Raw genomic sequence first — 24,228 nt, 5'->3', positions numbered from 1 at the left:
GCAGAGGGGAATGAATCCCATTTATGTAGTTGGAACAGCTCAGCCTTTCACACCATAAGAGCAGGGTGGATAGGGGGATAAACACTGAATCTCAAGAGACAAATGAGAGATTTCCAGCACACAGCCATACCCACCAGTTACTCGTTTACAAAACCCAGGTTTATTATTTTTTCTTGGTACATATTACCTAAAATTCTCTTACTCACTTGTCTATTTCATGCTTCTCTTTATTCTGGAACAGGTTTTTTTAAAGTTTAATCCTTATTGTATTTTTTCCATTACCATTTCGTCCCCTTATATACACCCCACAGCAATCACCACACTGTTGTCCATGTCCATGAGTCCTTTTTCCTTTGTGCTCAATCCCTCCACCTCCTTATTCCCCCTGTAGCTGCCATCTCAGACTCATAAATGGAGACCATACTTATTTTCTTTCCTTTTAAAAAATTTCATTTATTTATTTTAGAGAGAGGGGAAGGGAGAGATAAAGAGAAGGGGAGAAACATCAATGTGTGGTTGCCTCTCACACGCCCCCCTACTGGGGACCTGGCCCAGAATCCAGGCAGGTGCCTCGACTGGGAGTCAAACTGGAGACCCTTTGCTTTGCAGTCTGGCACTCAATCCACTGAGCCACAACAATTGGGGCAGTTTTCTATACTCTCTCTCTATGAGAGCAAGGACCTCATCAGTCCTGTTCTCCCTCCTACCTCTAGTTCTCAGGGCAGTGCATTGCATATGGTAGAAGCTGTTATTTGTTGATGAATACAGGAATAATCAGGTATTAAACAGCATACTCACATGTATATACATATATTACATATATTATAAAAATTTGTTAATTACATATATGCATAAGTACATATGTGTGTATAAATACTCCAGATTTTTTAGGTGACAAGTATTATGTTTTATAATAGTTTTAACCTAAGTAGCATATAACACACAAATATCAATAAAGCAGTATCTCATTAAAAACTTGTTAAAGAATTACAAGTGAATATATTCAAAATGGATAAATAAATGTATTCATGATATCATAGTAAGGAATGGGATTCATTTCATAAGACATCAGTTAAAATCAGCATATGGTCACAACTTGTTTTTTTTATACATCCTAAATTATAAATATCCATTTAATTTATTTATTCAGCATTTGTCAGATAAGCTACAAATGTATTGCTAAGCCTGGAGAATGAAGTAATCATCAGTGTTTATTGCATATTTCTGGTTTTCCTCCTTCGAGGCACTTGCTAGGATTATACTTCCCACACTCTTAGTTTAGGGGTGGTCATGCAACTTGCTTTGGTCAATGAAACAGGAAGGTAATGACAGTGAGTCCTTCTGAGTACAAGCATGGAAGGGCCAGTGTTGAGTTCTCCAGCTTTCCCTTCCTCTGCCCTGGAAATTCGTGAAGATGCTGATGGAAGAACGTTGTGGAGTCGAGCCTGTGTTCTTTGGGATAAGCTTGCCAAATCAATGGGAGAAACAAACCTTTATTATTTTAAACCACTAAGAATTAGGAGCTGTTTTTCTTGCTGCATATCTTGACTGATTTGCAATGTTACAGCAAGGTAAATGAGATTACATTTTGGCTCTGTGGCATCTCATAATTTAATGAAGGAGATAGTCTGAAAAGTAAATTATTTTATAAAGCAACCTAGGAAATGCTAAGTATAGGTGTCAGCGTCCACGAGAATGTGAAAAAATGAAACTTTTATATGTGTTAGGAAGGATTCCAGAAGAGGTGATCCTGCCCTGGCCAGATGGTTCAGTTGGATGGAGCGTTGACCTGTACACCGAGAGGTTGCAGGTTCAATCTCCGGTTAGGGCGCATTCCTGGGTTGTGGGTTCAGTCTGTGATTGGGGTACAGGGGGCAACCAACCGATAGTTCTCTGTTATATTGATATTTCTCTCTCTCTGTCTTTTCCTGTCTCTCTAAGATCATTATTTAAAAAAAGAAGAAGAAGAAGAGGTGGTACTAAAATGTGGCCTATGGCCTAGAGGAAAAATTTAAAGGATTATCTAACTCTCAAAAAAGAGCTAGAGAAGCATTTCAAGGTGAGGAGCAGCATGAGCCATGGCAAGTTTTCAGAATGACAAAAAGCCCTGACTTTTCCTCAGGGATTTATAGCCACAAGAGACACTTGGACCAGATTTGGGGCTCTGCAGCACAGTAGAGTGAAGTGGTGGAGAGCACAGTCTCTGGACTAAGAGTACTTGGATTTGAACCCCAGTTTGGTGTGTGTCATCTTAGGCATGCTATATAGCTTTCTAAAATTCACTTGTTCCCTATTAAGGTAGAGACAAGGATGCTATGAAGATTAAATGAAATGATACTTTTTACCGAGTTAACAAAATGCTTGACACGTAACAAGTGTGCACAACGTAAGTTTCATAGTTATTATTAGTAGGGACAGGCAGTGCTGACCTAAGGTGAGAAAACGAAAGAACACTGCAGGCTGCAAGGACCTGGAACCCCTCTGGGCTGTCAGGGCATGGCCGCCCTGGGGACACGTAAAGGTGCTAGACCTCTGACCTTGCTGGATCATATACCTTATGCTTTTAGTCTTTATACATTAGAAAAACTGAAGTTTATTCATCAAACCTATAAATAGAGTGAAGGCATAAGCTAAGTCAGGCCTGCAAAGCAGAGGTAATGGACAATTTGCAGAGTCCCCAGTACACTCCTCATAGGGTCCCTGGTGACCTGTCCTGTCCTTGATAACTAGACAAGTGCGTTTCAGTTGTGCTGAAGACATTTTTGTAGTATGAGAATTTGTCCATCTAAGCTTTGGGGTGTATTTTATGCCTGTCAATGCAATATCTTAATGTGGGTTCAGGGTATAGAAGGGGTAGGAATGGAAGAGTGCGTATGACTTGCAACTTTGATCTCAGTCTCCTATGTTAGGATATAAGCTTCCTTGAGAATGTCACCTCCCAGACCCCTGGGTCCGTGCATAAAAGTTTAACAACAGAGGCCTTTTAAGTCATATAGTATGCTTCCTTTTTTTCCCCTAGAGATCAGGAGAAAAGAAAAGAGTGTGAGAGAACCACTCTGCTTTTGCTTTCCAAGTATTATTCCATATATTTTTGTAAGCGACTGCCAGTTGCTTCCTACACACTGGAGAGGGCTTTAGACTCAGATGGCCTCAGATAACATCCCAAATTTGCCACTTGTTTTGTGGGAAAATTAGCCACTCTAAGCTTCAGGGTTCTTATCTAAAAAATGAGGATATTAACTACACTCTCCTCATAGGAGGAATAAAATGAGATAGGCAAACTCATGACCTCTAAAGATGTTATACTATGCCATTTCACTCAAATGGTTGTGAACCATCAGGTCTTCATGTGGTAGCATATAAAATGTTAAGGATACATTTCCATTGAACAGTTAAGGGGCAAGTGGAACTCTCTTATCCTGCTGGCAGGAATAGAGTGTGAAATGGTGTAATCACTTTGGAGAACCGTTTGGCAATTTCTTGTAAAATTCACATGTACTTGCTATATAGCTCAGCCGTTCCACGTCTAGTTATTTACTCGGTAGAAACGAAGACATACTTCACAGAGACATATCCTCAATGTTCATGGCAGTTTAATCACAGTGGGCAAAAACTGGGCACGATAAAATGACCGTCAACCAGTGGGTGAATGAACACGCTGTGATACATCCACAGATGGAGTATAAAAAGGACCTGGTGACTTATACATGGAACAACACTGATGAATCTTAAAAATATGTTCAATGAAAAAGACACAAAAAAGTCATATTGGATAATTCCATTTATTTAACATCCTACAAAGGATACAATTATAGAGCTAAAAAAGACAGTAGTAGTTGTCATGACATGGGGTAGGAGAAGCAGAGAAGATATTGAGTACAGAGAAAAGACTTTTTGGGGTGGTAGAAATGTTCTATGTTTTAACTGGGATGGTAGTACAAGACTGTATACTTTCGTCAAAGTACATGTAAACTGTACACTTTAAATGAGTGGATTTTATTGCATGTAGATTACATCTCAACTTTTAGAAAAGCTTAAGGAAGTAGTTATAATGGAAACCTCTAGATAGGGAAAAATATCAGTTATGAGTCAAGAATTTGCAACCCAGAAAATCATCTAGAAAGGAGAAACCAGGACCTTGGATATTGAACATTTAGCCTCCCTAACAGTGGAATCTTGTGCATTTGAGCTTATCATTAGAATTTGGTGATAATGAATTAAGTCATATGTGAATGAAAGAAAGCCTCTTAGAAAATCTGAAGTCCCAAGATTACTAGAATAATTGTAGAAGTCTCTTTCCTAATTTGTGTATGAGTGTCTGAGAGCTATGACTTGTTCAAGTTTCAAGGCATTTAGAAAAATACCTCACTATTTAAGCTTTCCTCCAAACACCTTTTTCCTACGAAGACGGTGTCTGTCTTTATAGCTAGTTTTTATGTGCTATAGTCTGATACATTTTTTATCTGAAGTGATGAAATAACACAAACTTTTTTTCAAAAAGGAAGAGAACATAAAAAAAAAAAGAATGCCTGAAGCATGGCTCCAGTAAATGCTTGTTTTTCATGTTTACATATTTTATTGGACTGCCTTTACAAAGAAAGCCAGAAGTCTAAGATAACATTTAAAATGCAGAATCATACTGTAAGTAGCTGTAAAACTTGGCATTTGAATTCTTTTTAAAAATTTTTTGAGGAGATTCCATACTGAGTCTGCCTTTTGACTCAGCAATTGATGCTCCCAGAATCCTAAAACACCAGTTTAAAAGAACTGATGCAACCCAATCTTCATAGCAGCTCTATTTACAATAGCCAAGGGCTGGAAACAGCCTAAGTGCCCATTAGTAGATGAGTGGATTAAAAAACTGTGGTACATTTACACAATGGAATACTATGCAGCAGAAAGAAGGAAAGAACTTCTGTGTTTTGTGACAACTTGGGTAGAACTGGAGACTATTTTGCTAAGTGAAATAAGTCAGTCGGTGAAAGACAAACACCATATGCTATCACTTATAAGAGGAATCTAATGAACAAAATAAATTAATGAGCAAAATAGAACCAGGGACGAGGAAACACGGAACAGACTGACAACTGCCAGAGTGGAGAAGGGAGGGGGACATTGTGGAAAGAAAGGGAAGGGATCAGTCAAAGAACAGGTATGAATGACTCATGGACATGCGAACAACGGTGTGGAGACTGACTGTGGGAGCTGGGGGTGAGGGGCTGGGCAGAGGAGGGCAGCAAAGGAAAAACTGGGACAACTTTAAAGAATAACAGTAATAAAAAATAAAATAAAATATTTCTTAAAATCAGCATGAGAAATCAAATATACTGTTGGTTCACTGACTGTAGTAAGATCAGGAGACACAAGGAATCACATTAAGCAAATGGGAAGATCAGGACACTGTTTCTATACTTGTTCTGTATCCTGATCTGTGATAGATTGTTTAGATCATGTTTCCTTTAACAGACTGAAACTACAGTAAATGGAGACTTTTTCCCTCATTATTATTTTTTAACCTAAGTTCTATTTCAGCCTTAGCTTGGTTAACTACTTCCCGAAGGATTTTCTTTTCTCTTGCTGTCAGGACATGGCACTGACCACACAACCTTATGACTATGATGATACTTAGTCAACTACTTTTTTACATAGAGCAAACAATTTTGGAGTGCCTCTATTTCAAATGGGCTAAAAGAATATTTTTTAAAATAATATCGTACAATTTGGTAGTGCATGACTGTCTTCAGTGTATTTTATACACAACACTTCATTTGCTACTGCCAAGAACTGTCCCAGATGGAGTTCAGAAATATCTTATTCTCACTGTGTTCAATAATAATGAGGCAAAGAAAGTTGTTTACCTAACATTTTTTTTAGTGGCGCGTGGTAAGCCATGCCTAGAACTGAGTTCTAACTCCTTGCCCTGCTGGTCTACTCTTCTGTCTTTCTAAGATGATATTCTTGCTCCCTAGTAAGATGAAAATTGGGAAAATGTGTTTGGGTGTGCAGTCGTTATGTTTTCCATCCGGGTCTTGTGGGGTGAAATCAGATGGAGTGTTAAGGACAGGTCCAAATTGGTGGCCTTATGGCAGTTTCATCATGTCCAGGCCCGACTGTGATGTACACTGAGTAATGACAGTGTACAGTGTTACATACTGTTGTGTGGACTTGGTGGCAGGCCTCTGTGGGACCATTTGTGAAACTCCAGGCAAAGCCTTGTAACCCTACAGGTTTTTCCCCCGTGGTCTCCCAAAATTCTCTACTAATTCTGTTCTTTGAATGAATGTACTACTATATAGCCATTATCTATATTAAATTCTTAACACATTCATTTCTTTATTCAGTAAGTATATATCTACCATCTCTCATGTACCTGATGATTTTCTTGGAGATACAGAAATGAATAAAATGAACAAAGTTTTATTTCATGGAGATTTTGATCATTTTCATTGGCATTATTATGAATTAACTTCAGCTAAAATCAGGAAATTTTTGAGGACTTTGGAAAATCACACTGATGAGTATAAATAGTTGATGGGGGAAGGCAGGGTCACATTCTCAGAGATTAGGATTCAGGTAAGATACCCACTAGGAAATACCTAGTCATGTGGTACTTGGGTATCGTGAGAGCATGTTGGGCAGAGGTTGGACCTGCTATAGTAGGCAAAAAAGTCTATTTTAAACTGTATACAAAGATCTCTCCCATGGGACTTTGCAGTCTTTCTAGGGAGGAAAGAGGAGAAATTAGCCATAAATCTCTCAGTGCACAAGCACTTGCCTCTCAAATGTCTGTGGGATGATTGGAGCGTCCCAGCCAGTGTTAGCTGCGTGCACTGATTCTTAAGGTTGGCAGGGTGGGAGTGATGAAGACTGGGCTTCAAAAGGAGTTGGCTTCAAGCTATAGGTTAGTCTAGATTTGCTACGTATGTCTTGGGTTTGTTTTATTGTAGCGTGAGTTTAAGAGGGCAAGCCTCAATGTATGATTACAATCACACATTTTTGCCCTCTCATAACATTTTGTCAATCAGCTAACATGCTAATGCTATTGGCCAAAGCAGGTCACATGACCAAGCCCAAAATCAAGGAGCAGAAAGTATACCATGATGCTAAAGCAAGTAACATAGCTAAACCCAATAAAAAAAAGTGGAGAAATGCTGTGGGAATGAGAGAGTGAATATTTCTAAATAATTTAACCAACGACTTTTGGAAAAAGTGGAAAAGGAAAAAACAACTTTTAAGGGCAGAGAAGTGGATCCACTGATATAAAATGGTCTATGAAAGTGTGCTAACATTCTGACTTATTTCTAATTATGTTTTTATTATTTCATACTCTCCCATTACAATTCTTCTTTTCCCTTTCAAAATTAGTTTCTTTCCTTAACATAAAAACAAACTAACCTGTTAAAATAAAAGTACACTGAAATAGCTCAATTTAGTCACTTCCAGCTGACTCTCCAGGATTCTTGAACCCCTTAGACTGAGTTTTCAGTGTATGAGTAAGAAAGCCAAAGCAAATGCACCTGCTCTTTTGTTGAAACCTTTGAGTTACACCAGCTCTAATGAAGCTACAAGAATTACAACTCTGAGACTATTTTCAAGCTTCTCCTCAACCAAATAGACTGAAATTAAAGGAGTGTGACTTTTACAGTATTACCTTTAGAGTCCTACACTATTTATGCCTATAGAGGAGACACATTAAAGAGATTTGGAATATACTAATGGCCAACTTTCACATATTAATATTATTTTTAAAGTAATAGAAATTGATATGATGTGACTTTTTACATTTTTCAGTATTTTTATAAAAATATTTTAAAAAACTTCTTAAAGATGGCAACTAGCGCTCAAAATTTCTTAGAAAATAAATGTCATTTAGCATAGCATAAGGCATGTGGAATAAGACATTTCAGTTTTACATAAAATATAGACTGAGTATTTTAGAATACCAAATTTAGGACTTTTTCAGACACAAATGCAAGTACATTTCTTAAGTAATATTTTGTGAGAAAAACTGGAGGCAAATTTACCTTTTAAATATTCTACATATAATTTAGGACATGTAGTAGATTTAAACATGGTTTGTCTTTTTAATAAACTCTATTTTAAACATACCTTGAAGTTCATGTATAGGTATGTAATAATTCATCTTGATGAAAAATATTCCTACAAAAACAAATTTCTTAGCTTTAACAATATTTATGTATAACTTTTCTGATTCTGACAAGTATGAAGAAAGACATTTTTCATTTTGAAAAAGTATATTAATTGTTTGACTTCCATAGTCATTTATTGGAATTAGATTTCCAAAGCACATTAAATTGAATTCTACCTGCATGAAATAAGACATACCCTTAAATTACAAGATATTTGCCTTCTTTCTTTGAGCTAGCAGTTATTTTTTCTTATTTATTTTCACTTTTTGTTGATATAATTTATGAGGTCTGTCCAGAAAAAGTACAGCCATTGTTAATATAAGGAGAGCAGTTTTTGTGACATCGTTGTAACCTGGCAGCCAGGAGAGTGGACTAGAATATGCATACATGAACAATGATGACTTCACTGTACTAGTCAATGAGGGCAATAGACACCCTTGAGTGAGCATGTGTACTGTGTGGCCATCTCATTCAAAATGACTGAGCAAGTACAACAACTAATCTGCATCGAATTTTGCAATAAGCTTGAACATTCCTCCATGTTAACTATTCAGCTGATTCAGAAAGCTGCAGCTATGGGCAAACAGGGATTGGCAGCTTCATGACAACAATGCACCCTCTCATGTGTCATGCCTCCTGCAGTGTTTTGCTGAAACATCAAATCACCCAGGTGACTCAACCCCCTACAGCCCAGATTTGGCACTCTGCAACTTCTGGCTTTTCCTCAAACTGCAATCACCTTTGAAAGGGAGGCTATTTCAGACCATCGTGAGATTAAGGAAAATACCATGGGGTAGCTGATGGTGACTGGGAGAACTGTGTGAGGTCCCAAGGTGTGTACTTTGAAGGGGATTGAAGCGTCATTGTCCTATGTACAATGTTTCTTGTATCTTCTTCAATAAATGTCTCTATTTTTCATATTATATGGCTGGTCACCCTCTGGACAGACCTTATACATATAATAACATTTACTGATTTGAAGTGTTTAGTTTGATGAATGTGAACAATTGTATATAATTCTGTCATAACATCTCAACAATATACAAAATGTTCTTAATCCTCCTTCCATACGTACAACCCAATTAGATGCAACTGTGTTCAAATTCTTTTTACCATTGATTATTTTTACCTATCCTTGAACTTTTAAAAATGTGCATTATAGCCCTGGCTGGTGTAGCTCAGTGGATTGAGCGCGGGCCTGTGAACCAGTCGATCGCGGTTCGATTCCCAGTAAGGGCACATGCCTGGGTTGCAGGCCAGTTCCCCACAGGGGCCAATTCCCAGCAGGGGATGCACAAGAAGCAACCATACATTGATGTTTCTCTTTCTCCTCCCCTTCCCCTCTAAAGATAAATAAATAAAATATTTTAAAAAATGTGCATTATAAAATAGAAACTTTTTGTTCTGGCTTCTTTGTTCAACAAATTTTTTTTTTGAGATGTACTCACTCTACTGCATGTATCAGGAATATAGTCCATTGTGTGTGTGTATATACTAGAACTTCTTTTAGCCAACTTTTCTATTGATGAACACTTGGAACACTTAAACTATTTATAATAGTTTAAGCTATTATAAATAAGGCTAGTATAAATATTTTTATGGCAGTCATTTTGTAGACACATAAAATGTAGACATTTCATTTTTCAAGGGTAAGTACCTATAGAGATTTCTGAGCCATAAGATACATTGCTTTTTTATTGATTTATAAGAATTCTGTATATATTCTGGATATAAGCCTTGTATATATACACATATATAATATATATATAAAATATATATAGTATAAATATTTTCTCTTAGTCTAAGAGTTGCATATTTATGATTTTAATACTGTTTTTGGAGACAAAGTTTGTAATTTTTATAAGTCAAACATTTAAATATTTATCATTGGTGAAGAATCAGTCATTTTTAACTACTTAGTATCAAAACCCAAAATAATATTTCCAAAACATTTCTATCATTTTGAGTTATATTGCAATAAAATTATGGGTGATTTTAAAAATAATTTAAAATATTTATAATATAATTTTTATTTGCACGCTCCTATTACTATGACATACATTCTTTTTTAAATATATTTTATTGGTAGTGCTGTTACAGTTGTCCCAATTTTTCCCCCTTTGCCCCCTCCAGCATGTACCCCCCCATCCCTCCAGCAACACACCCTCCTTAGTTCACATCCATGGGTCATGCACCTAAGTTCTCTGGCTTCTCCATTTCCTATACTATTCTTGACATCCCCCTCTCTATTCTGTACCTACCAATTATGCTTCTTACTCCCTGCAAATATGACACCTAACCTTTTTCCCTCATTCTCCCTCTTCCCCCTCCTAGGTGGTAAGCCTCCAAATTATCTCCATATCTATGATTCTGTTCCTGTTCTGGTTGTCTGCTTAGTTTGTTATTTTTTAGATTCAGTGTTGATAGTTGTGAATCTGTTGCCCTTTTAATGTTCATAGTTTTGGTCTTCTTTTACTTACACAAGTTTTTTAATGTTTCATGTAATAATGATTTGGTGATGATGAACTCCTTTAGCTCTACTTGTCTGGGAAGCATTTTATCTGCCCTTCAATTCTAAATGATAGCTTTGCTGGGTAGATTAATCTTAGCTGTAGGTCCTTGATTTTCATCACTTTGAGTACTTCTTGCCAGTAAGGTTTCTTTTGACAAATCAGCTGATAGTCTTACGGGAACTCTTTTGTAGGTAACTCTCTCCTTTTCTCTTGCAGCTTTTAAGATTCTCTGTTTATCTTTAACCTTGGACATTTTAATTATGATGTGTCTTGGTGTGGTCTTCTTTGGCTCCAACTTGTTTGGGAATCTCTGTGCTTCCTAGATTTATATGTCTATTTCCTTCACCAAATTAGAGAAGTTTTCTTTCATTATTTTTTCAAATAAGTTTTCAATTTCTTGCTCTTCCTCTTTTCCTTCTGGTAACCCTATGATTCAGATATTGGTACATTTAAAGTTGTCCCAGAGGTTCCTAAGTTTATCCTCATTTTTTTAAAATAATTTTTTCTTACTGCTGTTCTGATTGAATGTTTTTTCCTTTGTTGTGTTACAAATTGTTGGCTTGATTTTTGGCTTCCTCCTCTCCGCTGTTGGTTCCCTATAGATTTTTCTTTATTTTACTTAGGGTAACCTACATTTCTTCCTTTCTCTGCCATATTTGATGAGTTCTTTGAGCATCCTGATCACCGATGTTTTGAACTCTGCATCTGATAGGTTGTCTGTCTCCATTTTGTTTAATTCTTTTTCTGGGGTTTCGGTTTGCTATTTCATTTGGGCCGTATTTCTTTGTTGTCTCAATTCAGCAGCCTCCTCGTGTTTCTTTCTGTGTATTAGGTAGAGCCGCTTTGACTGCCTGTAAAAGCACCCTTCTGGGTGGATGTGGCTTCTGTAAATTCTCAGTGTTAGACTTCCATACAGCTTTATTTTCTGACAGTTTGGGTTATTTTTTGTTTTGAGGAATAGTTGTCATTCTCTCAGTGGTTGCATGAGGAAATGAACTGTGTCTCCCTTCACCTCCATCTGGACTGGAAATCCCCAAATCACTGCTGTCTTTAATAGATAAAGATAATCTTGCAATGTCAAATATTTTTCATTGATTTAGTACTTAATTTTATACATAAGAAAAAAATGAAAGTATTTCAGTAAGGTAACCATGTGGTTTTAGAGAAAATATTTATATTCCCTTGGATTTTCTATAGGGAAAATAAAATATACAATATTTGTCTGGAAAATAAATATATAAAATGCATTAATGACAAACAGCAATGTTAAGACTATAATATTTTCTTTCCAGTATTAGGGCGACAGACATAATCTGCCTATGGTAATGATCATATTTTTATTCCCCACATGTCTAATTTAGGAATTGCAAAAAAGAATTTTAGGGTTTCTATGCCTGTTTAGTTATTTCTTTTAAAGTTTACATAAGTATATTGATTGCTTCCTGTGTAAAATCCAAACAACCAGCAAGCAAAAATTGTTGGCATTAGGCAAATAACTTTTAATTTAGGTTACAATGTGTCCAATTTGGTGAATTTAAATTGAATGCTTAATCATGGAAGCATTAAGTAACTTCTGTCTGTCATTTCTCTGTGAAATTAATATATAAGAATGGAGCAAACATTTATCTAAACTATATTGTCTTACTTGGAAGATAAAATTTCTGAGTTTGGTGATATAGTTCTTCAATGGACCAAAATTTGAGGGAGTTGCCCATGTTCAAGTAAACATAGTAATGCTTTTAGACTAAGAGAGGGCCAATTGAAAATGTTCCTTACTAAAGTTAAGTGCCGTGTTTGCTATTCTATGATATCACCTCAACTAGCTTACCAAGCATTGATTATATCCTTTAGAGATTTCATATTTCTTTATGTTGCAATTACTGTCTTACTTTATTTTTTGCCAAACTAAATGCTATTCCTTGGAAAATTCTACATATGAGGCTTCTGTTTTAGAGGCAAACAGTAAGCACTAACATTTTGAAGATTCTAAAAACTTTTCCAGTAAAAACCCTACTTAACCTATTTAACTTAATATTTCCCTTGACTATGAAATTATTTTCATTCCATGTTTTAACACTTACTTAGTTCCTATGGAATGTTTCCACGAAACAGTCTTTCTGAAATGCTAATTTCATATAACATTTCAAATTTAGTGAGATGTCATTATAATATTATTTACTATATGTATACTAGATGCCAGCGTATGTTCTGTAAGACATATTACATTTTTCAAACTTAATGAAAATTGCATCTTTTAATTTTTTTCTGTAAGATATTTTAACTTTATGATTTTGGTTTGCTTTTCTCAAAAGGATTTCAATATAAAACATTGGTAAAATAGAAATTTAAACTTATAACTAAGGAAGAATGAAATTATAAATGTATTTACCATGTCAACAGAGTTATTATGATAAACTTCACATTTTCTCTGAACTCCCCTGGAACCCTGACCAAAAGAAATCATGATGGGTATTTGTAATAAACAAATGACTTTTTTCTTAGTGTTATATTAAAAAAAACTGTGAAACGAATGTGGAGTTTTATAAAAAGGACTCAAACTGATGTAATAGATAGTGCCTTCACAATATTTTACAGTAAAGTCAGATGCCCACTTCGTACAGCTATTTCTTGTATCGACCTGTCATAAAAGCTGAGGGCAGTTCAACATTGAAATGCAGTTCAGGGAAAGCTGTTTTATAAGGGACTGTAATAATGTGGTCAAAGTTATGGAGACGTCTTGTGGCCAAGCTTCCTCTAAGGGAAGGACTCAGACTGTCCAGTGGAGTGAATGAATGGCTCATTCTTCATCAGTGGTTCCTAAACACCTGCCTGGACATATTAGAATCACCCAGGGAAGCTACTCATATGAAAATCCTTGAGTTCAAACTCCAGCTTTGCAGTTCTGGGCTGAGGCCCAAGGAATTTGTCCCTTTTAAAAACCTCTTTAGATGATTCTGATATATGACCAGGTTTGGAAGCCACTCATAGGTACCTTTTCCTGAATAGCACTTCTGGCAGTTGGCCTTTTTTATATGACTTGCTATTAGAGAGGGCTATAAAATTTGAGTTTGTATTTTTTCATGTGTACCTAGAGCAAAAATATTGTACAACAAAGGGAGTCAACTTTTAAGAGAGTTGTTATTCCAAAGAAGCACAGTTAGAGTGGGCAGGTCTCTGGAACACATGCCTAATGTGAGACAATTGAGGGAATGATGAGTAAGAGAAGTGAAGAGAGGATGAAGGGGACACAGGACCACTGAATATAATATACTAAGAGCTGGTCTTTTTAAAAATCAGTAAACTTTTCCATACAGCTTTTCAAGGACAGATATAGGACCCATGTGTGGAAGTTACAGAGAGACAAATTTCAGTAAACATTTTAAAAAGAATATTCCAGTCATTGGAAATCTTTAACAATAGAATTAGCTATGTCGAGGCTAGTGGATTCTTTGTGGCTAAAAAACTTTCCTAAAGTTTTTCTACATCCATAGATTTGTAAATAAGAGCTATATACCAAGTAAATCCCAGGAGGGACTGACCAACCAGAACTCTGGATGTGACACTGAAGAGCAAGGTGAACAGTGATTATATATGATGATGTAATTTAAATTATTTATTGCCTTTGAATTTGAGAACACTAAGTGACACGGTAGTATACATATACATTTAAAGTATAATAAACTGATTTTTATTCTTCAAAATAAATGTACTTAATATTTAACATTTTGGGGGCTAGAAGGGGCTGCCATTATTGCATCATTTATGTAGATTCCCACATTTAATCTTATTGTTTTTATCTGTTTGAAGTTAATTATTTTATATTAAAATAATTTGAGCAATTTCAAGGAAATAAATGGACACAAAACAGGGCTTTGTCAATGCTACATTAAATGGTTGTTTAACCTGCCTACCACATGGTGTCATTGTGAAGAGCCTTAAAAGCCCATGTGTAATAAATGCTCAGCAGATGTAAGTTGTTATTACTGACTGACTTCTAGGTTGTGACCATGTCACTTGGCACGGTGCATGGCACAGGGCAAGTGTCCTGTAAGCATCTGTTCTTTGGTCACAAAGACTTCCTAATCATCAGGCCTCCCAGTCAGGGCTTTGAAACATGCTTCTATTTCATGTCCTACTTCAAAAGCAGACGTTTCTTGAATTTCTTCCCAGTAATTGAGCTGCAGCTATTAAACAAGTCTCTCATGCCTATATAAGGACTGATTGGTATTTTACAAGATACTGGCGAAGGATTAATGAGAGTCCTTAACCTAGAAGGCTTCCTGGAGTTTAGTACGTTTGAGTTGAATTTTGAAAGGACTAAAAATTAATGGAGAGAGGGAAAGAGGCAGATAATTTTAAATGAAAAAAAAATGGCATATGGAATGGAGATGAAATGCTATTGTAAAAATTTGAGAGATATTTGCTTGACTTGAAAAATGGACTCTGTTAGGAGTTAAGAGGGAGAGATCGTCAAACAAAGGGATTTTTTAGATGAGCTGTCCTGGAACTAACTAGTTTGGAACTAATGTTTGTGTTTGGTATGGTGGAGAATGTGAAGCCCTTTGTAGAAACTGTGAAGCAGAGAAATTGGAGATTGAGGAAGAATACTTGAGTAGTTCATTCAAGAGAGAAAATGAATTTGGAATTGGTAGACATAAATATGAAAGAGCAATTTCAAGATCCTTCAAAGGAACAGCCAGAGGACCCAGTGACTTACTGGCCATTAAGGAGAGTGAGGGGTCAGAGTGGCATCAGGATGGTGAGTATCAGGAATAGGAAGGTTTCATTGACTACTCTGTAGAATTGGGGAAGTGCTTCAGTTTGAGATGGGGAGGAACATTGAGTTCACTATTTTAGTCTGTTCAAGCTCCGTTGTTTAAAGTGATCTAAGGTAGATAGAGATTTAAGACCGGATTGACAATGGGAAGTGGAGTCTTTGAATGATGATGCAGGAACCAGAAGCCCATTTGCAGCCACAAGGAGGACAGTTCTATCATGTCAAGATGTAGAGCAGAGGACTGGGAAATGTCTACCTTTGTCCACGAGAAGAACGAAGTCCTGTTTACTGGACTCTCTTTCCAAATATGTCACCTTTCATCAGCATATTTCCTAATTATCTGTTCAGATGAAGGGGACAAAAAAGTTATTTCTGAAATTTTTTTCTCTGTGTAAATACACAAAAATTAATACAAAAAGTCATCACTTTGGTATTAAAGTTTACTGAAGTATCTAAATGATTTTGTTTCATTATTTTTGTCATATTGTAGGTAAAAGAAGCATCATGGCCTCTTGACAAATATTTTATTTACAATAAAAATGAATAGTGTATATTTTTCATATGCCACTTTATTATTAATGCACAATATAGTCCACATACAATATATTTTCGTATCTGATTGGCTGCAGTATTTCTCTAACTTTCTAGGCAGGTAAATCAATTGAGAAAATAATTACAATTAATTTAAAGCAATGCTTGAGATTTCATTAATGCTTTTTCACATTCCATTTTCCCATTTTATTTGGTCTATTTAAAATCCACTTAAATCCCACCAAGGAACTATTATGGATCCCTAGTAGATATTTATTTAGCTATCTGGCTCCCTGATGAGGAAGGAGAAAGAATGCTTGTGGAGAAAAGGCATATTTAGGTACATAAAATTACCCTAAAATCATTATTCGAAGAGCTGCGGTTTTGTGCTACAAATAAAAAACAGAATAATCATTACTTGTTAAAAAGCTCTGCCAATATCTTCACAGACACCATTCATCCCTCTCTGCTACCAGCTTGCCTTCTTCACCCTGGATATTTAGACCGCAGATAACCCTTCTCTAACAACTATCTGTTACTCTTCCACAGCATGGAAATGGGGCAAGGGGATGCGAGGTGTTTTAAAACTTGAAATATTCATTTATAATTGTAATCTTCTTGCCAAAACTTGAATGAAAATAAAATAGTTTAATTGGTAAAACCAGTCTTTCATAGATATCATGTGATTTTTGAAATGGTAAGTTGAGCTTTTAAGCTATTGCAGTGTTTCACAAATAAATTTAACTTGAGTAGCACCAAGTGCAATATATGACATAACAACCAAATGACGTGACTGAAGGCCCGTGGGATTCTTAGTGCAGCTCTTGGCCCACTGTGGGCACTAGAAATTTTAGCTGATACTATTCATTGTTATTTTTCTGTTTTGTTGTTGGATCATTTTCATGTCTAAATATGTTTACATTTCTGGAAATTCATCTTGTTTTGCTGAATTGTTCTTTTTTCCTTGTTGAATTTATTGGAGTAATGTTGGTTAATAAAATCATATAGGTTTCAGGTGTACAATTCTGCAATACGTTATCTGTATATTGTACTGTGTGTTCGTCATCCCAAGTCTTCTTCCATCATCACGTATCCTCCTTTACCCTCTTCTACCTCCTCCACCTGCTTTCCCTCTGGTAATCACTATACTGTTGTCTGTGTCTATGAATTTGGGTATTTTTCTGTTTTTTAAAAATATTTTATTTATTTATCTTTAGAGGGAAAGGGAAGGAGAGAAGGAGAGAAATATCAACATGTGGTTGCCTCTCATGTGTCCCCTGCTGGGAACTGGCCTGCAACCCAGGCATGTGCCCTGACTGGGAATGGAACCACAATTTTTTGGTTCACAGGCCTGCGCTCAATCCACTGAGCTACACCAGCCAGGGCATGCTTTTTTTCTTAATTCTGTCAATTTTCTCCTCCTCCCCCCTTCTCTTCTGTTTCTCCCTACCCTGTGGATATGAAGGGGTGGATACCCTGGGGACCCCCTCAAAATCAGAATTATCTTCTGAAGAGAAGGTCCCATGTAGTACAGACTTCCCTGGCTAAGTGAGTACTCTAGGAACACATCTGTATCCCTGTACTAGTTGACATTGTTGTGAGAGGCTGTTCAGCTTCGGCAAATTTTTTTGAAGACTCTTTCAATGCACTTGCCTGTTTCATGACGGGTGATATAGATGCTTGCGCCTGCCCACACTGCACTGAGTATGCAGAAGTTTATGACCAAAAAGGGTAAGACTCTGTGCCCCTCCCACCCTATGCACCCAACCTTGTCCCAGTGGCCTTGTTTTCATTTGTATCCTGGCATGAAAAAAACTCCTTAAAGTTTTGCCCCTGTGGAAGAGGTGAAACAAAAAACATCAGAAGCACTAAAAAGCATCAAAATTGATGAGTTCAAAAATAGTTTTGAGCAGTGGGAAAACGTCTCTATAGTTGTACTGCGCCAAATGGCGAGTACTCTGGAGGTGACTGAGGTTTAATGTGTAAGAATAAATTCACAATTTTTATAAATGAATTCTGTTTTGGGGGGGTCTTCCCTTCTATAACTTCTCCCTTTCCCAAGATTAATTTCCTCAACTGAAATTGTGCCTGTAAGTGTTAAAAAGACCACCGTCTGTATTTCACTTCTCTTTCCTCAGTTCAGCCGTTGTCTACATTTGCAGTAATTGTCTGCATTCTCTACCCCTGTTTTTCACATCACCCCTTCTCCTATCGACCCACTGCAGTTCCACCTGAGCCCCATCTGCTTTGCCCTTGGATAGTTCAAGCTATGATTTCAGGCTCCTCTTATTTGATGTCTCTGCTGCATTGACCATATATATTGATTGCCTCCTCCCTCTGGCAATTCCTTACCTTTTACTACCTAGACGTCTCTTCCTCTGTGGAATGAACGGAAGTTCTTTCTCACAGATTTAGTGGCAGGAAATTGCTGGTCTTCTTGATTTTGCCAAAGCTGTGTTGTGTTTTGCAGGTAGCCAGTGGCTTTGGGAGAATGTGTACAGGTTAGTAGTAGCAAAATGTAAAAGGCACAGTGTGTAGAAGGTGGTAGCAGATACAAATCCATAGGGATGTAAAATATTTCAAGAATTGGTGAGTAGGGAAACTCATTGTTTTAATAGAAAGTAGTAGCTTAGATTTAAAAAGGTTAATTAGTCATATTACTGAACTATTGAAATCCATATTAGGACCTTGTAGAACCAAGCCTTTCAGCATTCCAGAGACATAAAGGATGATTAACAGGGCAGAATTAAATAATCCAGGACCGGGCACTTGACTTCTCACCTATTATTTTCTTTCTTATTAGTCTGAAAAATTTATTTTTCCGCCATTTAAAATCATCCATTAATCTCTGTAGTGATTCTTTATCCTGTTATCACCTTTACTGTGTCGGGTTTTGTGAATAATGTCCCGGCTTCTTTAGGGGAGGTTCAGCAGGCCTTATCATTCACTATAAAGAATGGCCAGCTGGTCTGCCTTTTTGTATAATTAGGAACCTACTTCTGTTCTCGATGTATTTTTAAAGTAACAACTTTAGTTTTCTGTAGCTTCTGAGGGTTTGCAAATACACATCACAGGGATGGCAGGCAGTTCCTGCTGAATGTCCATTTTTTCCTTCTGGTGTGGAATTTTCCATTCTCATCGTGTGTGAAACAGTCATCACACTCATTTGTTTACTGTTAACGGACATAAATATGCAATTTTTAAAAACGAAATTTTTCATTAATATTTTCAGCTTTTTTGTTTTAGTATTTGTAATGGAAATGAGGTCACTTCTGGAGACCTCCTTTGAAAAAATATATTTGAGTAGATTTTTGTAAGCCGTGTGGTATATTTGTCATGCAAACAAATTTTTAAAATATTTTTAGCTTTCTTGAATCTTTTTCTTAAAGAAACTTTTTCTATACCAGATGACCTGTCTTGCATTTTACATTTTGGAGTATTCTCATTGTTCTTAGGGTCATCTTACATTTTTAATTTAACTGAACTTGACACCCTGATATTTCCATTGTTCTGATGTTACATTTAAAGAATATTGACTTTTGATACTAGAATAACTTTTAAATATTATTGTAGTATAAAATGTTTAAATATTTAGATTATTTGAATAATTTCAACAATGTACCTATATTATGAAATAAATCGTATTGAAAGATATCTGAGATATTGGACTTTGTAACTTGTGATTGATTTTTATTAGTTTCCATTCATGTTTCAAGTATTAATGGCAGGGTTTTTTTTTTTTTGTAATGATGGAAAGGACATTACTTTGATGCCAAATAGACCTTCCATACAAATCTTGGCTTCTTAAAATATCTATAGTTGCCATCTATTATTGGAAAAATAGTGTAATCTATCAGATCTATAATTTCTTCATCTGTCAAGACTGACAATCATATATCCTTGCAGAATATTGTGAAAACTAAATGGGATATACTGTGCACATTTTGGTACATAGTAAGAGTTTAAACAGAAGCTTTTATCTCCTACTCTACTTAGAAAAATCGGAAGAAAAAGGGATTGATTTTCTGTCTTTACTATTGAGACATTGCTTTATGTACAATTATTTTAAAGTTTTATTAGGTAAAGTATCAGTACAGAAGACATTAAAATAATATCTCACTGGTTTAAAGCAGTTACATCCTTGGCATTAAAAAGTGTTTTCCACTAAAGTAGTCATATGGTAACAAATACATTTTTCTTGCTGAAAACCTTAGTTAAATAAAATAAAACAAATTAGGAGAGTTCAAATCATAAAACTTATTGGCCATAAATTAATTTACAGGTTATAAATATTTTATAGACATATTCTGTAATCTTACAAAAAAGGTATTACCTAGAATTTTTTCTAAATCACCGTTTTAGCATGTAAAATTAGTTATTCAAGCTTGATTAGCTTTTTAAAACTTACTCATTCAATTTAACAAAGATTTAGTGACTTTTATGTCAGGACTGTTCTAGGCTGTTGCAGTATGTCAGTGAACCAGTGATCCTTTCTGTTGAGTGGCTTATATTTCACCAGTGGGAAGCCGTACATTTTAGTAAGTAGTAGAGCAAGGTCAAGGGTATTGGAAGTATGTGGCCGTGATGGTGAAGGAGAAGCAGAGTACAGAGTAGTAAGTAGAATAATCCAAGTAGGAAGCATCAAAAACTGACCTATGAGTGAGGACTTGCAGGAGGAATCAGGGTTTGTCATGCCAAAATCAGGGAAGAACATTCTGGGCAGAAGGAAGTGCCTCAAGGCAAGATCGCCCCTGGCACAGCTGAAGAAGACCAGCACGGAGGCTGCTGTGTCTGGAGCAGAGTAACTAGCAGGGGAGGAAGCCATAGGAGATGAACTCAGAGAGTTATGGGAAGCCAGATTATACTCTAAAAACTCCGGTATTGTAGATGGGTAAGCTGGGGAGCTATTGCAAGATTTTGAACAAAGGATTTTGAACAAGGGAGTCATGGTCAGACTTTTCTTTCAAAAGGGTCAGTTTGGCTGTTGTGTTTAGAATAAACTCTAGGAGAAGGGCAAATGTAGCCTGGTAACCAGTTAAAAGTCTGTGGTGGGAATCCAAGTGGAAGGTGGTATTGGCTGGGGCAGTCATGGAGGAGGTGAGAAATGGTCAGGTTTGGCACACAGTTTGAAAGTAGAACCAATCCAGTGGATTAGATGGACACAAGGTATGAGAGAAAAGAGGAGTAAAAACTAAGTTTTTAGCCTGAACAGCTAGAGAATGTGTTTGTAATTCAGCCAAGATGGAGATGCCTGCTGGAAGACTCGGGGGTGGTGGGGGAAGATGAAGAACTCCATTTTGGAAATGTTAATTTTGAGAAGTCCATTAGAAATTCAGAAAAAATATTGAGGGAGCTCTTGGATGTCTGGAGTTAATAGGGGATTGAGCTTGAGATAGGAACTTTGCATGTATTTTAAGTACTTTTGACAATTGGCATGTGGAAGGGGGGTGTGAAGCCCTGAATCTGAGTTTTAGAAGAAAACCGCAGTTGCAAAGCCTGTGAGGTCTCTTGTCTATTTTTCCTGGTTTCTGTATTTTTAATCAGTGATCAGCAAATGAAAAGATTGTATATTTGAAAAAATGTTTCATTCTTAAATTTGTTGTTTTGACAGTCCCTAAGGTCGCTTATGACAAATGTTGACTAGTACAATAACATTTGGTAAGTAAGCACAAATACACTCCCCTGTTTGGGTGTAATTGTTGTCTCCATTGATGGTAGAAGAAACCTAGTAAAATTCTAAAACCAAAAGATTAAGAACAAAATGTAAACATGCCACAATCTATCTGTCAGCTTTAGTACACAGTAACTGGCTTCCAGGTATTTATTAGTTATGAAAGGTAAAATGATTTTGATAAAGTTCAAAGTGAGATAAGGTTTCATAAAATAATATGGTTTGGGGGTGTTTTTTTGCAGATGGGGAGCCAGCAGAAGTGGGAGGGGCAGGCACTAGTGATTGCAGGCACCAAAATGGAAACTGAAAAGAGAGAAAGTAATTATGTAAATTGTAATTTTGGTGAGGCCTTGAGGATTTTTAATTTACATACTGTATTTGGAAGCACACTTAGTTCTTGTTTGGAGAGATGAAAGCCTTCGTAGCCTCATCAGCAGGCTTATGGCAGTGCTAGTTTCTCCCGTGTGTAGTGCACGGAAGAGTAGAAGTGGCTGAGTGGGCAGTTGGCAGCCATTCATCGCATTGATTACAGTCATTCATAAAACCCAGCAGCACTGAGGGCGGAGACAGGAGCATTCCCTTGAGGTGGTTGCAGAATGTCTTATTTGCATAAATCTTCAGTGATGCCTGAGTAGTGAGGGAATGCTCACGTGCAGTTTGAAGACTGTTAGGAGCCCACGTCTAATAAATCCCTAAGTAATTCAATACTTGGGAAAGAATAAGAGGTTAAAACCTTTGAACTCCTAGTCTCTCAGACTGTAGTAAGTCTGGGAAGGCAGCATTGTGGCACCATTCATCCTCCCTCTGTGGAGCTGAAGGAATAAATCATATGGAGAGAAATAACTGCAACATGCTGAAATGTCATTTGTTGTGTTTCTTAGAGTGTGAGGGGTCTATCTTATAGTAACTTTAATGCATGGGAGATAATGGAAAGTGCTAGGGCCAAACATTTTCTAAACATTAGAACTGTCAAAACTCTTATGTTTTATCCCCCCCAACTGTGATATGCCAGACACAACAATTATAATTTTAGAGATATGTTAATCTATGCAGGCTAAAAAAAATCTTATAAGTATAGTATGTTTCTTTATGTGTCTATGTATCTGAGTGTAGGGCTTTCTTATATCTAGAAAAAAAATTGGCTAAAAAGAAGTCAAATTAGAAAATGTAGGAATGTATATTATAAAATATATATTACCATTGTTTAGAGCCCCCTTAAATTGGTTGAGCAATTAGCAATCTGGAATAAATAGATTTTCCCCCTAAAAACTCAAGTTCAGTAGCTAGCTATATCACTTTAATCCTGTGTTCAGGATATATGTTAGCCAGAAAAGTGTAGTTTTCCTGCTTTTTAAAATTAAATAAAGCATATTAATTGATTCAAGTAAATATATTTTAAATTAAATATATAAATGAGTTCATTTTAAATATATTGCTGTTGGGTATTTGTGTTTTTATTTTCATTATCTAATAAAACTTAAAAGTTCAGACATTTAAATAAAGTTTTCATTTGAATGATTCTACAGTGTGAGCAGACACAGTAGTATGTCAAGCATTGTAATTTTAAACCAAAATTACTTGGTTCTTGAAATTAGATGAGAGTTTTCTTTTTTAAGTATATTTTATTGATTATGCTATTACAATTGTCCTACTTTTTCTCCCCTTTATGTCCCTCCACCTCAAACCCTCAACCCCCAACATCCTCCTTCCCCTTAGTTCATGTCCATGGGTCATACATATAAGTTCTTTTTGGCCTCTTCATTTCCATTCTATTCTTAATCTCCCCCTGTCTATTTTCTACCTACCACTTATGCTTCTTATTCCCTGTCTTTCTCTCAAAAAAGGTTTTTCTTAGAAACCTACCCTAATGCTGGCTGATACTCCACATTTATTAGAAAATAATCAACTTAAAAGCATATTTAAGGAAAACTAGTAGCTGATTTATTTCAAAGCTGTGTTATTAAATATAGGAAACTTTAGGCAAAAAAGAAAATGAACTAAGATAGAAGGTTGCATATAGTTTCTCACAGATAAGTTCTTCAAAAAAATTTCCAAAGTTGGTGATACTTCTGATATTTTTACAAACCAGTCCACGTAGATTAAAACATGCCATATGTGCTATTTTAACTTGGGTGAGAATTGCTAAAGATTTTCCAGTGCTATGAAATTTAACTTCCTGGACATTGCACTCTATGTAAGTTAGATTAAAACTTCAGAGTTCATAAATCCTAGGATGTTACTTCTCCCTAACAACTGCCTTATTGAATGTTCTCCTAACTTTGCAGACTGAGTGGCCATCTCCTCCCACACAACCGCAACAAAACAGAAGGTCTTGTGGTTCTGGTAGATGTTCTGGACTCACATCTCTTGACCAATCCGTTAAGAGTTTAGCTTTATCTCTTGACAAGTCACTTTTTTTATCTTCACCCCCAAGAGGGATGTGTGTTGAGGCTTTGCACTGGCACTGTTTTCTTTGCTCGTCACGTCACATACTGATTTCAAGTCTTACTTGACCTCGTTTGGTGGAGCAGTGTGTTTGTGTGCACATTTGTGTGCGTTGTGTCTGTGTTTCCCTGCACCATTTCC

The sequence above is a fragment of the Sturnira hondurensis genome, unplaced genomic scaffold (genome assembly GCF_014824575.4).
Source record: "Sturnira hondurensis isolate 20B ecotype Veracruz unplaced genomic scaffold, ASM1482457v3 Scaffold0022136, whole genome shotgun sequence".
Taxonomy (NCBI): Eukaryota; Metazoa; Chordata; class Mammalia; order Chiroptera; family Phyllostomidae; genus Sturnira; species Sturnira hondurensis.
The sequence above is the reverse complement of the archived record's forward strand: the minus strand, read 5'-3'. Positions refer to the sequence as shown.